This window comes from Copadichromis virginalis, linkage group LG5 (assembly GCF_057382275.1).
Source record: "Copadichromis virginalis isolate Kocher_CV1m ecotype Utaka linkage group LG5, C_Virginalis_male_GT1.1, whole genome shotgun sequence".
NCBI lineage: Eukaryota > Metazoa > Chordata > Actinopteri > Cichliformes > Cichlidae > Copadichromis > Copadichromis virginalis.
Genome location: NC_140622.1, coordinates 19,649,667 through 19,665,428, shown reverse-complemented (window position 1 = coordinate 19,665,428; position 15,762 = coordinate 19,649,667).

Genomic DNA, 15,762 nt, shown 5'->3' with positions numbered 1-15,762 from the left:
ATGCCACCTGGGCTAGTGTCACTTTTAGTTCCTCTACAGAAACAAGCTTTCAGACACTGTTCACTGATGTAAAAAGCATCCAGACACTCCCTCTGAAATCTTTAGGCCTGTGCTTCTGCTTTCATTGACTCAAGGTCACCTGTATCAGTGAGCAAAACAAAAGAATAGGCCCACTGTTGGCTACAGTCAAACATGAAAAAAAAAAATTCTCGAGACAAACATATGTGATGACAGACAATAAGACACAGAGCAGCATTGTGTTTTGTTTTGTTTTTCCACTCTTGGGGGCTGTAAGTGAAGGAAAGAGAGAAAGGCGAGCAGAATGACAGCGAGAAGTTGACCCATGATTCGCCTCCAGTGAAAGGCCCACAAAGACCCACACACAGTGTCAGAAACAGGATGAGATTTTTATCAAGGTCACTAGACAGGGAGCTGTATTCCATTACTCAGACATTTATAGCCTGTAGAAAGGTCTTTTTTTTTTCAGGAAAAATTTAATATTGAAGTATAATTTTGTGCATAAAGTGTCAGACTTCCAACTTTTAATTATATAGATTTCTGTTGGATGGACATCATTACACTCTAATGATGTTTTATCAATAAGGATATCTTTTGAAAATTGTTTTAAGGGCTTATTTTTGGCCTTTTTGTCTTTCTGTTACTTACTTTATTTAGATAGCTAATGTTTAAAGCAGGGAAAAGTTACAGGAAACATGGGAAATAAAGTAAGCAAGGCAAAAATCCCTGACTGGACCTAAGCTAGGTCAAGTCTGTGTCTAAGGCCACAAAGACAGGCCGGGAGAGAAGACATCATAAGTAAGGCAATGCAACCAACAACCAGATACCTGAACAAAATCAAAACTGACAAAACTGCACAGCAAATGCTGAAAACAAATAAAGCAAAACACAGTTTAGCATCTGACAGTGCAATAACTACAGAGGAAACTGAATGGCTTATGGGCCCATGTGGAATAATAGCTTACATTTTTTTAAAGCAATGCTAAACTAGCAGAGGATTAGTTATATGTTTCAGTAATGGAAGCTTTGGGTGTTTTTCCTGTTTCACTTTAGTCTAATCCACCTGCAGATGCTAGGGGATAAAGTGGAAGCCAACAAGTATTGACACTGCTTTTTAGGCCTGCAACGTCCACAGTAATTACACTAATGCGGCACCCTCTCAGCAGGCTCATTTGTTTGGTTTCCATAGAGCTTACCAGATGGTCCCCTAAGTCCTGTGTTCTTCCATATTCATGAGATGAAGTTTGACCCTGTCACCTTAAGGGCTGACCTCTAACCTGGACTCTTGAGGACATCAATGGGATATGGAAGAGGGTTGGCACATCAACACCCACCCGCAGTCCCAGGGGTGAGTGGCCGACCCCGCTGACTGTAGGCAATGGAAATGCGTGAATACCAGTTTGAGCCCAAGCTAGGCGAGCCTTTACGTGGTTTCCCAGGCTTTGATGGGATGTCACATCTACAAGGGAACATCTGTCCCATCCACACGGAGCCCTGTAGGGGTGGAGGAGGCTTGATATGCAGACAAAGTCACGGAAAGCAGACTAATGGTGTCAGACCAAGCCATCCATGTACAAAAGTGTGCCATTGAACTCCTCGCAGGATGTTTTCGTGATCACGAACAAACCAAATCATCATGGGAATAAAGATAGCAACTGCAAATCGGTGACCTTCAAGACCGATCAACACAGTATGTGACCACTTGTCACTTTATCTATATAACCATGAGTTTGCGCTGTCTTTTTCCTTCCTTTCTATTTTAAAGGAAGCCATTACAAGGTTTTTTGTGCTAAGGAAACTGCTTATTAAAAAAGAACAAAGTGAGACTGCGGAGATAATCAAAATTCCATCGGGATGAGGGCTGAGTCACCAAATGACACAGCATGATTTCTTCCTGTCTCTGTACAATTACAGAGCAGATTCACAAGGAAAATTTTTCAATTTCATGTATTTTAAACTCTTCTTCTTCTGAGCAAGCTGAGAAGGGTGACATGTCCAGTATAATTTGAATTGTGTTATTTCAATTACAGTTCTCCCATTGTTCCCGCAGCTTTACGAACGTGTTTGGTTTTTGAGTACCTCTTTAAGCTGTCACTTCTGAAATCTTCTCACTGTGATGTTTGCAATAAAGAGACTGAAACAACAAGATGTGCGAATGTGAAATATTTTATTAGCTCAACGCTTCAGTCAAATGAAATGAGTGAAATGAAAGTGTAGCAGTTACAGAAGCATTTTATTACGTATTCAATAACATTCCGATGCTAAGTGATATGATTAGATGAGCATGTGCGATGGTAATGTTTGCTTTTTTTTCCTTCTTTAGTTGCTACGACGGCAAAAATATCAGCATGGTGGCTCTTTATTACTGATCTTATCTGGGCCTATTCGGCCACAGTAGTTTACAGGAGCTGTGTGACTGTGTGGTGGAGATGAGCCGGAGTGAAGATAACACTGCACATCCATCTGACTAATTGGCTCTACAGTGCAGACAGAGGAAAAAACTCTGATTTATGGGGCCTGAGGATGCAGTTTCTCCCTTTTAAAGTATCTGTCCTTCTCTATCAGCTTGCATTAAAGTTTAAATTCAGAGCCCATTTACCAATTAAAAAATTGTAATCCATGATCTCATTTACGGCATTCTGTGCGCTCCTCCTGTTTAATATACACCCCGTGATAGAGCCATCTATCTCACGGTAATTGTGGGCATTTTGTATTTTCTGTGTGTATTGTAAAGCAGAAGAGCAATAAAAATGTGTAACCCCGGGCGACACCACCTCTGGCAGGCTAAAAGCCTTCAGAGGGGGTTTGTACAAAAGAAGATTCAACCATATAAGCCGATTATGTTCCCCCAGAGATGATCATGTAACATTTTATTTTGGGTAGCCACAAATTATTCGCCTATTATGTGCACAATGGCTTCTAATTAGCTATTCACTCATAATTTGTGGACTATCTCTTTCTATGGCGAGATTCTCTACAGGGTTTAACAGGGACATTGGTGGTTTTAGTGGCGCTTTCACAGAAATGGTGCCCCTAGGGTAATGTGACACACAGTGCTGACATAGTATGTCGTGCCACAGGAAAGACAGCCCTGTCTAGGCTTGTCCCAATGCACTGACACCATGGATACAGTACATGTCACCATTTCCAACATCACACTTGTCACATGATTCCTGCCACTGTTGATACGTCCTTCTCATGACAGCAACAGAGACTGCGGGAAAAGAAAGCTTCACACCAGTAGCTCAAAGTTGACACTCCGGATATCTGACCTTAACTGGGAGTTTAGTGAGCTTCACTGTTCGCTGCGTATTGTGACATACTAGAGAAGAAGACAACATAAAGGGGAATTTATTCAGTGCATTATTATTTAGAGAAATAACACTTATTTTCCTTTTTATGCAGAAAACACGATTTTAAACTGTTTTCACCAAATCTCTCAGTCTCCTACTCATCATAAACTTTTAGTCTAATATGGCTCTTTGGCCCATACTGCTGTACATTTATGGGCCATTTCATTAGGTATAAGTGTTCAACTGCTTGTTAACACAAATATCTAATCAACAAATCACATATCAGCACCTTGATGCATTTAGGAATGCAGACATGGTCAAGGTGACCTGCTGAAGTTCAAACCAAGCATCAGAATGAGGGGGGAAAAGGGATTTTTGACTTTGAATGTGTCATGGTTTTTGGTACCAGATGATAAACTGCTGATCTAAAGGAATTTTCCCACACAACCATCTTTAGTGTTCTGAGAATTGAGAAAATATCCAGTGAGTGGCAGTTTTCTGGTGAAAATAACTGCTGGCTATTCTCCTCTGACCTCCTGTTGATGCCAGAGGTCAGAGGAGAATGGCCAGACTGCCTCAAGCTGATAGGAAGGCAACAAACCTTAAAGCAGATGGGCTACAGCAGCAGAACATTACATCAGTTCATAGTTGTGTCAGCTAAGAACAGGAAACGGAAGCTACAGTTTACATTAGTTTGAAAAAAAAAATGGATAACAGAAAAATGTTGTTTGATCTGATGTGAGTCTTGATTTTTGCTTCAACACCACACGGACAGAATGGGCCGCTCAGTACTATCACATTCCAACATCTCCTTTGGGATGTGGTGGAATGGGAGACTGGCATCAGGGATGTGCGGCATAAAAAACTGTAGCAAAGATTAAATTCAAATAATTATTTGAAATGTAGGAAATACAGACTGGTTTAGCTCTGAGCTATTTACACAAGTACAATATGAAAAATGCTAGAAGCAGGGTAGCTCAAATTACTATACAATAGAAACCAATGAAGGATTATTTAACTGTTTAGAGCATCATGTATCTATTCACTACAACATCCTATTATTTGGTGTAGAGCCACAGAAAATAACTGTTTTCCCTTCAAATTCATCTAAAATGAAGCAAATTACTCATAAAACTGATGTTATTTCATATGTTACAGTTGGAGACCACATGTTAATCTGTTAAAAAAATTATTGGATCATCAATTCATTTAAAAAAAAAAAAGGGTTTATAGTTCGCTCACTGGAGAGCACAGAACAAGCCCCCCCACCCCTATCAGTCTGACAAATTGTTCTCAGTCTTCTGTTCTGAGTTTGATCTGATTTATACGAATGATCTCCTTGTTATAATTTCTCATATGTGCACTCATTCTCCCCAAATTTCTTAAAGACGAGTTGTCATGGACTGTGTTAAAGATTATTTCTGGATGTTTCTAGTTTCATGTCTGACAGGATAGAACAGTCTTCAAGTCTGATCCTCTGTAATGTCAAAAAAGAGGAAAGGTGGGCCTGCTCTAATGTATCCCTCACAGTATCTCTAAATTTCACAGTCAAATCCACTCTTTAATGGTCATGTTAGACTTCAAAATGTTAAGATGGTGACAGTAAAACATGATGTGGTGGCTCTGCTCATATTTTATATGCAGTCTTTATGAAATATAGTGAAAAATCAATAGAAAAACAACAGAAATAGTACAAATTCAAAAAACAATTCTACCCACACTGCTGGCTTTAACATATTTATTTATATGTAAATTTTACATGCAATTTGTTACATAAGGTCAATATAAAATTTACATTTAATGGAATCTGTTGCACTCAGTTTATATCAAGCACATTTTTTTAAAGAGAAAAAAAACATTTGTCTAAATAAACAAATAAAAAGTTGCATTTCACTCAAAATTATTGCCTCATGTTTATTGAGGGTAAAAACATATTTTTTGTTTTATTATTTTTATTGAATTTTGGGTTTAGCCCTCGGCTGAAATGTTTGTTGTCGAAAAGCAAAGGCATATTTTACACCTAAAAATGCCAGCGTTAAAGTAAATAAGATGTAATTTGAACTGTATTGGTGCTGGTGAGGGGATGTGAAATATAATAAAATATTTTTAAAAATCTCTAAAGGCTTAAAAAAGGAATTACTAAGACAATAGCATTGCAAAAGAAAATACTGACTGGTGTTGCTTATGTGCATCAGGTTCGCGTTCATAAACACTGTAGTCCTCTAATAGCAGACATGTAAGCTCCCTCAATCATTTAATGAAGAACCCTTGAACTGGCTGTGACTTTTTACTAATGCAGTCATTTGTGGCTTTCCTTATGACATTTAAGCTCTGACCAAGACTCATTTATCTCTTAAAGAGTTCAAGGACTAAACAGTCGATACCCTACAGATGGTTGGGGAACAGCGTAATCCGTGCAGCCACTCGAGGCTACCAATTCCAATTACCTGGAATAGGAGGCTTGGAGTAAATGGGGAGAAGCGCAAGGTAAAGAGGTGGCAAATGATCCCACAGCTGTAGGTACAGGAGACGCTGCATTAGTCTTTTAATGAAGCACTGAGAGGCTTTGCCCTGTGAAAGGTTTTTCTTTTGAGAGCAGAGTTGAAGCTGAGGGAAGTCACTCCGTGGCACTGAAAAGATCAAAACTGTGCCATCCAGCGTCACTGATATTGTATCATTTAATGACTAGACCAATAAGGAATTTTGACCTCTGACCTCACCCTGTAATGCATCTCCCATTTGACTGGCATGCCTCATTAAGCTCTGGAGTTGGTTTAATCAGTATAATGATAATAAAACCATCGGGGAAAACACGTGTACTTGTTTTGCATGTAATTTTAAGCCCAACAACCATTCTGCACTAATGTCATTAGTTTATCAGGGTGGATGCATTCATTATATTCTATTTTCAAATTAACCAGCACAACAAGTACTGCTTCAAAATCCCTCAGACTGCATGTAGTTCATTGCAAAATAATGTTTTATAAATGCATCCAGGTGTGTTTGCACCATACAAGGACTCGAGCACATATGTTTAGTTAAAAACTTACACACACACACCCTGAGGTGGTCTTGTAATAGTGAAAAGAGCAAACGGCCTGCCTGCCAATCATGGGGTTCCTGTGTGATGACTGATTGGTTCCACTCTCTGTGCCCACACCATCAGTCAGAGGGAGAAGGCACGGCCTTCATTAATATTAATTTATTTTTTCCTCTCATCTATATTCATACACTCATTCATATTCATCACTGGTTACACGCAGAGCAGATTAGAGAGCTTTGTGTGCATTTCGGCGGATCATTGTTTGAGAGCTGACAGTGGCTCCATAATGTAGTGGTTTACACGTTTGCCTAACCTGCGAAAGACCCCTGGTTCCATCCCAGGAGGAGCCAAACAAAAAAATCCCTCGGAAGGGCATCCAGCCTAAAAATCTTCCGAATCAAATATGTCGAGCTACCTGCTGTGCCGGGTATCTTGTGAATAAGGGAGCAGCTGAAAGTCGCTGTTGTTTGAGAGGACAAACATTGAGGATTTCTATAATCTTACTGGTGGAGTTTGAATTAAACTTCATCCTGAAAAGACTCTGGGCAGAATATCCTTTTTAAAGTGATTATACTGTTTTCCAGACAATTGGACTTCATAGCCAGAAAATTTATTAGATTATCCTCTTCAGGTTGGAGATGGAGAAAATGTAATAATTGTTGTGTGCGTGCCTCCGTGTGTGTATGTGTGTATTTTCAGATTTGAGTGTACTTCATTGCAACAACCAGGCCAGCAAAATAAATAAATAATAACAACAAAAACAATAACAAAAACTTTGCCTGTCTGCAGCAAATGGCAGACAGGCAAAGTTAACAGAAATTCAACTATAACTACAGCAGTCGTGTACATCACCAGTGCTTGTATGTGCTAATCAGCTCAGCATTAACATGTCATCTAATACTTAATTATTTTTACACGGAGAAGCTCCCACTTGTTTCACTGAGGATACAATATTAATTATTCACATCCTAATCACATTATTCACATCAGTACAGTACCCTGTGACAGTAAACACCTGTCATCATTTATCTTGGGCTTGTGGGTGTAGTAATGATAGCTCCCATAAGTGACTTCACTCCGTGAGTGGAGGAGTTCTTCCTGTCACAGAAAGGACTGGACACGCTCTCGCTAATCATTCACTGTCACTCTCAGAGAATAATTCACTCAGCTATCAGACTGATTGATAACGCCACAGCCACAAAGAAAAAGCTGGATTCTTTACAGGTTGTCCAATTAATTTCCTTCTTTCATCATGCACTGTGTGTCTGTTTCCTCTACTGTTCCTTTGTTTCATTTGTATCCCATTTTCTTCGCCTTTCTCCTCCCGCTGCCACTACAAACAACCTCTTCTCCAATTTCCCCTCATGTCTTCCTCGTGTGCTATTCATTTTCACCCAATCAGCCTCTAATTGGCTGCTTCACACCAAGAGGATGGCAGAGATAGAGCAGTCGTTTGTACATGTACATCAGCAGACACGTGTTATGGTGGAGAGTAAACAGGAACATGGCTTGTAAAGCTTGCTAAATGCTAATGTGTGCATAATCCATTTTAATGATTTTTTTCCCTCCCTGTCCTTTTTTTTTTTTTTGCTGTGACATTTATGAAAAACAAAACATGTTTGCTCCTAATAGCGCAGCACAAATTCTAGTTACCCATATGATTTACTATATTTCTCTAGTTTTTGCCTCCTAGCACTGGCTTCCCCTAGATGCAATTAAATTGTTACCTATGAAATAGTAGACTAGCGTATTTTAACCTTTTAACACAGAAGGCTGATGTCTTTGTTTCAAAGAAAAAGTTATCAAGACACTAGAGCCCTCTTCTTTCTCTACTCTAAACCCTTAGATAGTCGAGGGGACATTTTCATGCTATTTTGGCTGCGCTGACTAAACATAGCTCATATTTGCCAGAAGATATCTATTTTTTTTTTTTTTTTTTACGATCGTTGTCTCAGGTTCCTTTTAGCTTAAAATGGCCAAGCTGCGTGAAAACGACCACATTTTATCCACAGGCCAAAATGTCTCATTGAAAATAATTGAAAATGCACATTTTTAACCCCCATTTATCTCGACATCTACTACTAGTACTGCATTCCTTTATGTTAAGATTTTATTTTGGACTGCTCACCTTCAATTTTTAAGTTTTAATTTTTAAATTGGTTCACCAAGTGGCGCTACTTTTTTTTTTTTTACCATTTACAGACCAGCTGGAGTCCAACTCTGACTCATCTGATGGTGAGACTGGAAAGAGATGAAGCAGTGACTGGATGGGTGTCTCCATCTCCATGTTTTGATCATCCCCATATTTTGGTTTTCCACAAAGACTGCAATGCTCTGCTACATCCCAGCAGCCAGAGGTTTGATCCCAGGACCTACACACTATGCCACCAGCTATGCACTGCTGCTAATTGATGAAATCCTGCAGGAAACTGTGGCCATGACAAGCCTGCATGGGAAACACTCAGTGGCCTATGTGGAAACAGAGGAACTGCAGTTTTGTGTAGAGATGCTCATTTTGTGTTTACAGGTCAAAAAAAAATAAGCAATTCAGATCTGCGGGGTGTTGCTGCAGGCTCCTCTCATCAGCAAATGTAAGGGCAGTGTGACTTTTGCATGGACAGTCTGTCCATTTGCGGCCTCTGTCCCACCTCAGCTGGTGTCCCTTATTCTTTAAAGGGTTAAAATCCAAAAAAATATGATTAAATATAATTAGTCACTGATATTTATATTTCAGTCTGAAGTAGTTTTAAAAGATTGAGTCATTTAAACTGAAAAAAATATTACTCTATAATAGCAGTTTTTGGGAAGCTGTCGTTTTTTTGTCCTTAGGATGTTGAGTGAGACTTTCTTTTAAGTTGACATTACAGAAAAAATGAAAATCTATTTGTTTTTTCTGTTTTGTTGTTCTCTCCAGGTGCTCCGGCTTCCACCCACAGTTCGAAGACATGCAGTTAGTGGGGTTAGATTAATTGGTAACTCGAAATTGCCCATAGGTGTGAATGTGAGTGCGAATGGTTGTCTGTCTCTATGTGTTAGCCCTGCGACAGACTGGCGATCTGTCTAGAGTGTACCCTGCCTTAAGAAAGCTGGGATAGGCTCCAGGTGGAAGAGAATGCATATTTCAGGCTGAAGTAGTTTTAAAAGACTGAGTCATTTAAAGTAGAAAAAAATATTACTATATAATATTTTTACATTTTGTGGCATTTTGTGGCCTTACCATAAAAAGAGTCTTTTTTTTTTGGTTTTGTTTGTTTGTTTGTTTGTTTTTTAAAGAGGGTGATCTATGAGTTAAAGAAGCACCCCACTTGGGATGCTCAAATCCAGACTTCAAACCTTATTTATTCTTGTAGTCTTAGAGGTCTACATAACAGTTTCATGTATATATATGAGAGGAAAGTACATGCATTGCACTGTAGTTCTTAATGAGCTCCCTAATGATGCCTAATGAGTGGTTATCATCCTTAACATTATCGCATTGCTGTGCAGTACTGTGTGTTTATGAACTGCTCATCTCTATTTGGATGCAGTCTCTCTCCCCACTCCCACTGATGGTTGTTGAGTATACATGCATGAGAACACATTACAGTAAGAACATGTAGGCAACATGCGTCTTAAATGCTCTTCAAGACAAACATTTTCCTTACTTAATGACAGATTGTGAACATTTTGTGTTCTTCAATTAAACGAGAGTGAAATCACCCATTTCTTTTATTTTCTCTTCTTTAATTACAACCATGCCTTTAAATACTGTATAGAGTAATAATTCATTTTTGACCAACCCTGATTTGAGTTTGCTGAACATAGTGTACTCCTATAATACTGGGGGAGGCAGTGATAGATCTCCAAGCCTGAAGCAAGCAAGAAGCACAGAGACAGCTGCTCCTCTCATCGCTGCTCCTCTTGACAGTACTTTAAAAACCTCGTGCCATCTGTGTGAAATCTGTAGCTTAATATAGTTATAAATTCCTATCATGTAAAATTCTACAAAAAAAGTCCATTTATTCTCTTTAAGTGTTTGCAACACAAAGGGTCAACTCAGCAAAAGCCAAAATGAGCTTTTCTGCATACTCCCTAATGGAACAAAGGCAGAAACTTTAGTGCCCTTGAAATTAATTATTACAGTAGAACCTCACCTCTCTGTCACTACTTAAACCTTGCTTGCAGACAGGGTTTACTGGTGCAGATACAGTAGCTGTACTCCCATCCTTTCATCCACAGCATGCACAGAAGTTGCTCACTTTCAGTTGACTCAACCGTTTCTAACACTAAGGTGTAAATTTTCAGTGTAGTGAACACTACTCGTGGGAGGCAGTTTGCAATACACATTCATCCAGATAAATGATGTAATCATATTGTGCAAAATATATTGTGTAACTGCAGAGTATTGTGTCAAAATGATTGATTTTTGCATGACACATTGCCAGTAAGAACTGTGACAGAAGATTAACGGATTTTTGAAGCTGACCAAGGATTATTTAAAAGCATTTAAAGAGAAAAGACACTGAGCTAATCACTTGCTCTGTTTTCTTGTGTATTGGTTTCCTTTCCAACAAAATATTCATTTGAAATAATAGTGAGAAAAAAATATCCAGTGCGTCTTAATTGCCTCCAGTGTGCCGCAAAATAATACAAAACAAAAAAGGTAAATTGTTCCTGCTTGCTCAGCTTGTTTTGCTTTGTTCTTTGTTATTTTCTCATCTTAGCCCCCGTTTGCTCTGCAGCAGGAAGGATTTGATTAAAAACACAATCAGCAGGATGGCAGGCCCCGCGCCTTCTAATCAAACCATAATGGGAGTTTACCATGCATTATCTCTGACTGGGATTTAATGAGACTTTAGCAAGCATAATCGCAAAGTGAAATTTAATAGCAGCATCCAGAGGGCATTCGCTATCCCGTCTGCATCCCATCGCCGTGAACAAATGGGAGGAAACAACCGCGGGGGAAAGGTGAAGCGAAACTTGTCTTGGAAACATCCCGGCAACAGATGTTGAACCTCTGTTTTGTTGATGACTTTCCATCTAGTTGCCTTGCCCTTGAATGTGTGTTTGGAACATGAAGGTGTCTGGATGAGCAGAGAGAGGCTGTTCTTCAGCTACGGTAGTGCAAAGTGTTTGAGCCCCTGTGGCAGCGAGTGTCATCCCACTCAGATGTCCTTGAACAAAATTGAGAGTCCTGTGCAGCTCCGGTGGCAAAAAAAAAAGTTGCTCAGACAGTGAAAAATTGTTTTGTTTTGGAAAACAACAAATGCAACACTCGAGCCTTTCCCATTCTTTGAGCTCCGCTGTGTTTGTGAACCTTTTTTTTTAAAGCTGTTACTACAGTAGATTTTGTAGTAAGCACATGTCAGCAGCGCACAAAAAAAGGCCACACGTTGGAGAACATGTGACAATAATGACCTTTGGAGTGAACAGCTCGAATGTGTGTTGATGCTTCTCTGATCAAAGCTGTGTCGGAAACATTGATGAATAATTGATTTTACTCTAATGGGCACATTTTTATTGTGTGTTTAATAATGGTGTGCATCATTATACTGTACTTTTGCATTGCAAAACATGCGCACGTGTGTGTCTATGCGCTGTTATTTTTCTGAATAAATCATGATGTTGTAAATTCAGAAGATGGGCAGCCCCAATTCCCCTTTCCATGTTTCCTGCAAGTGTCCATGTTACGGTATATTCAGAGGACTCTGCTGCGTATTAAAATGGCAGGAATGTCATCACCTCAGCATGTCAGCCTGTCCATAGCTTCACCGCTAACATTATTTCTGCAAAACTAATTAGCAATATCATATCATCATCCACAATCCCTAGAATGCATGACAGGCAACCAGGAGGGGAGTGTGAATCTATTAATATTTATGGATCCATTTAGTAGTGAACAGGAAAAAAACAGACAAAATTAGCAAGTCTAATGCTTTGCACTGCGAAGGGGTGGAAATTGATATACTATGCACTATCCAAATCATTGGTGGAGCGCTGCCATCAGGGTTGATTATAGGGCTGAGGGGTTCTACATTTACCTTGTGCTGTACTCCGCATTCAGAATAGGATGTGCCTTATGAAGCTGTATAAACTACAGATGGCTGGGGCATCTGCATTATGGCATTTGTCTCTTTCTCTCCTTCTCCTCCTGTCTCATTCTCCATCCTACCAACTTTTAATGAGTCTGTGTACGGCGGTGATTAGATTTAATGAGGTGCCAACAACCTTGGATTGACTCAGCTGAGCTGCAACGCTCTCATTTATTTGTAATAGACCACAGCCAAGCCTTGGACCGTATGACAGAAGCCCCATGCAAGAAAAGACAGGATTAAAGCTTTCAAAGTGTGTTTGCTTCCCTTTGACTTCAAGCCCTGTGTAATTGGTAGGAATGCCAAGTCTTGTCTGGAAGATTTAAAGGGAGAGACTTTCACATTAGCATCTGTAATCAAATTTTGTTCTTTTATGTTACCAGGAATTAGACCATCTCAAAGATATCAAAGATGACTTTGAAGATGGGAAAGAGCTATCTGGGGAAATCCAGGGACAAGTCAAGAAGAAACAGAGTTTCTGATCTATTATAGCCAGCGCATGCAGATGGTGTATTCATTTTTTGATTTGTTGTACATTCATTTTATGGTTTTGCTTTGAATTTAATTGGCCGATTATCACATTTTTTTAACTCAATGCAAAGAACACACAAGCAACACTAAAACACCTCCAGTGGAAACACTGAATAAACTTAACAAAGAAGCTACACCCTACCTAACAGGCTGTCATGCTCATCAAATTGGTGTAGTGCAGTTTCAAGGGAATGGTGGAGTCATAATGCCTTGTCACGCCGACTATTCAGACAAGCTGCTTTCGTCTCTCTGCGCTCAACAAACCAGTGCTTGTCAAGCCATAGGCTGGTATGTCTGGTGCTGCCTATCCACCAGTAATGAGCTACTTTTGCGAAGCAGCTCCAAGTCTATGTTTCGAGGGGGAGGTACACTCAGGCACACACACACACTCCATACACAGTGTTGCCATGATCCCTCTGTCCTTGATCTGGGTCATGCTCTCAGCAGCTGAGAACAGCTCTCATTAGTGTGTGTGTGTGTGTGTGTGTGTGTGTGTGTGTGTGTGTGTGTGTGTGTGTGTGTGTAGGTGAGAGAGAGAGAGAGAGAGAGAGAGAGAGAGAGAGCACTCATCGTGTGCTAGTTACCTGCGAACACCAGAATGAAAGCACCAAAAATGAGGCTCCCCTGATGTGAAATTCATCTGGTTTTACTGACAAGCAGTAGGGATGGAAGCATCACAGATAATGAATAATAACACAAAGTATAATGCTGCAATATGATGAATTCTCCAGAAAAAACATGCAGGCTTTTCTGTTTTGGATTGCTTACTGTAAGCACAGCCCAATGCATTTGTCCCATTACACACCATGTAGCTTTGTATCACATTCATAATGTTTTTCTTGGGTAGATAAAAGTAAAATCTAAAACTTAATAGAAATGCTCCATAAACTTCCCACATTTACCATTTACAGTGTTCCATTAAAACCAATAAACCACAGAAATGTGGAGCAAAACCTTAATGATGAAACTGCTGGATTTAATGATCAATAAACGTGCTGCGCCGAAAACTAATGTCTTTTTATCGTCCTCTCGACAGCATTAAAAAAGGGGTGTAAAATGTGGACTAGCATTGCAGTGACCTGCCGGTGACCTGCTGTAAACTTAGTCTAAATGTTGTTTTTCCAATAAACATGGGACTAAAATAATGACGTGCATTTTTTAAATGAAAGCTCATTTGAAAAACTTGTTTTTTCTTTGTTTCGGTGGTTTTAACCTGGACACATTTATGGGATTAAAATGCATGTTTGACATGTAAATACACTGCTCAAGAAAATTTAAGGCTAGCTTAAAGAATAGCTTTTGAGCATCAAGTCAGTCAGAGATATTGATCTGGTCAGTATTTGAGTGACTGCAATGACATTTCAGTAAAATAGACCGGCTTGCCTCATCTTTTCTTTCACTTCAGTTTTTTGTCTTTGGATTTAGCCCTCTGTTGATTAATCCTTTAAATTTCTATCAAGCAAAGTGGCATCAGTTTGTTCCTCACACAATACCCAGTGCACATCAGTATATATGCATTTTGAAAGCGTTTCCTTTAATTATTTTGAGCAGTGAATATCTCGTTGTAGCATTTTTTGAATGTTTAAGTAGACCTACAGTAGGTGATCTGATTTTTGCACCACCATCAGATGAAGGTTTTCCTGGGAGAAATCTCAAATATTTTAATAACTTGATCAACTGTTTCTCTCACATGTCACATGAAGCAGAGCCTCGGAGAAATATGTTGGATCCATGTGAACAGATTGCAAGGAATAATGTACACTCATAATTGTATGAGTTTATTGATCCCCTGCTTTTAGTCCTAGCAGCAGTAAGATGTCCAAGAACTAGATGGATGAGATTTTTTTTCCCAGCAGCCATTTAGACAAGAAATATCTGGTAAACCCAGGTGCTTCATAGCACATAAATTTAATGCTCTGTACCCACTGAACACCTGTGTTTACCTGCTATTTCATGGCAAAGTGGCTGCTGTGAAATAGGCCTGTCTGGAGATTAGTACTGACCTCCTCGGATGAACGCTGGACCTTTGTGCTATTTGAAGATCAATTCTTTGAAAATTATGTTTTAAATCTCCTTAACTGTAGAAAATGATAACAAGGTTACATGCAGAACCAAAAAGGGTTAACATTGCAATCTTATACATGAGCACATCGGCACTTAGGTCTCTTGAAAATGAGATCGCACTTAATGAATTTCTCAAGAGACCACCGTCAAAAAGGTACAATGGTGGATGTTTTTAACACAATCTATGCAGGTTAGGAATATTTTTTCATTGGTAAGCATCTGCCTGAGGTTGAGGAAGGGCAGTAATTGTGAGGGTGGAAGATAGCGATATAAAATGATCTCAGGTTGTCAGACCGTGAGGGAAATGTATCACAAGGGGATGAGAGCATGCCCTCTAATGCCAAGTGCAGGCAGTCTTTCACTGCAAGCCACAACGATACCAAATCCTTCCCCTCGTTTTTTTTTTTTATCAGTTTGGGAGGAAACTCTTAGCATCGCATTACATCCTTTAATTCCTTTGTTAGCTAAATCGCTTTTCCATCCTCTCTTCTTAAGAGGACACTCATCTTTCTTCCTGACTTATTCCTTAGGATGCAAACCATTACTCCTAATTCTGCCAGCTAAGAGATCACAGGTCACAAGAGAGGCAATGAAGAACACAGCAGGACTGAGATATGAACCTACAGGCCTACATCAGCAGATATTGAGACTATATTAGAAAATTTTAGCTTATGTGTATCATGGCAAACCTTACAAGAGGTCTTAATGGTGTCAAAAAATGTTCAAAGAGATTTTCAAAGAG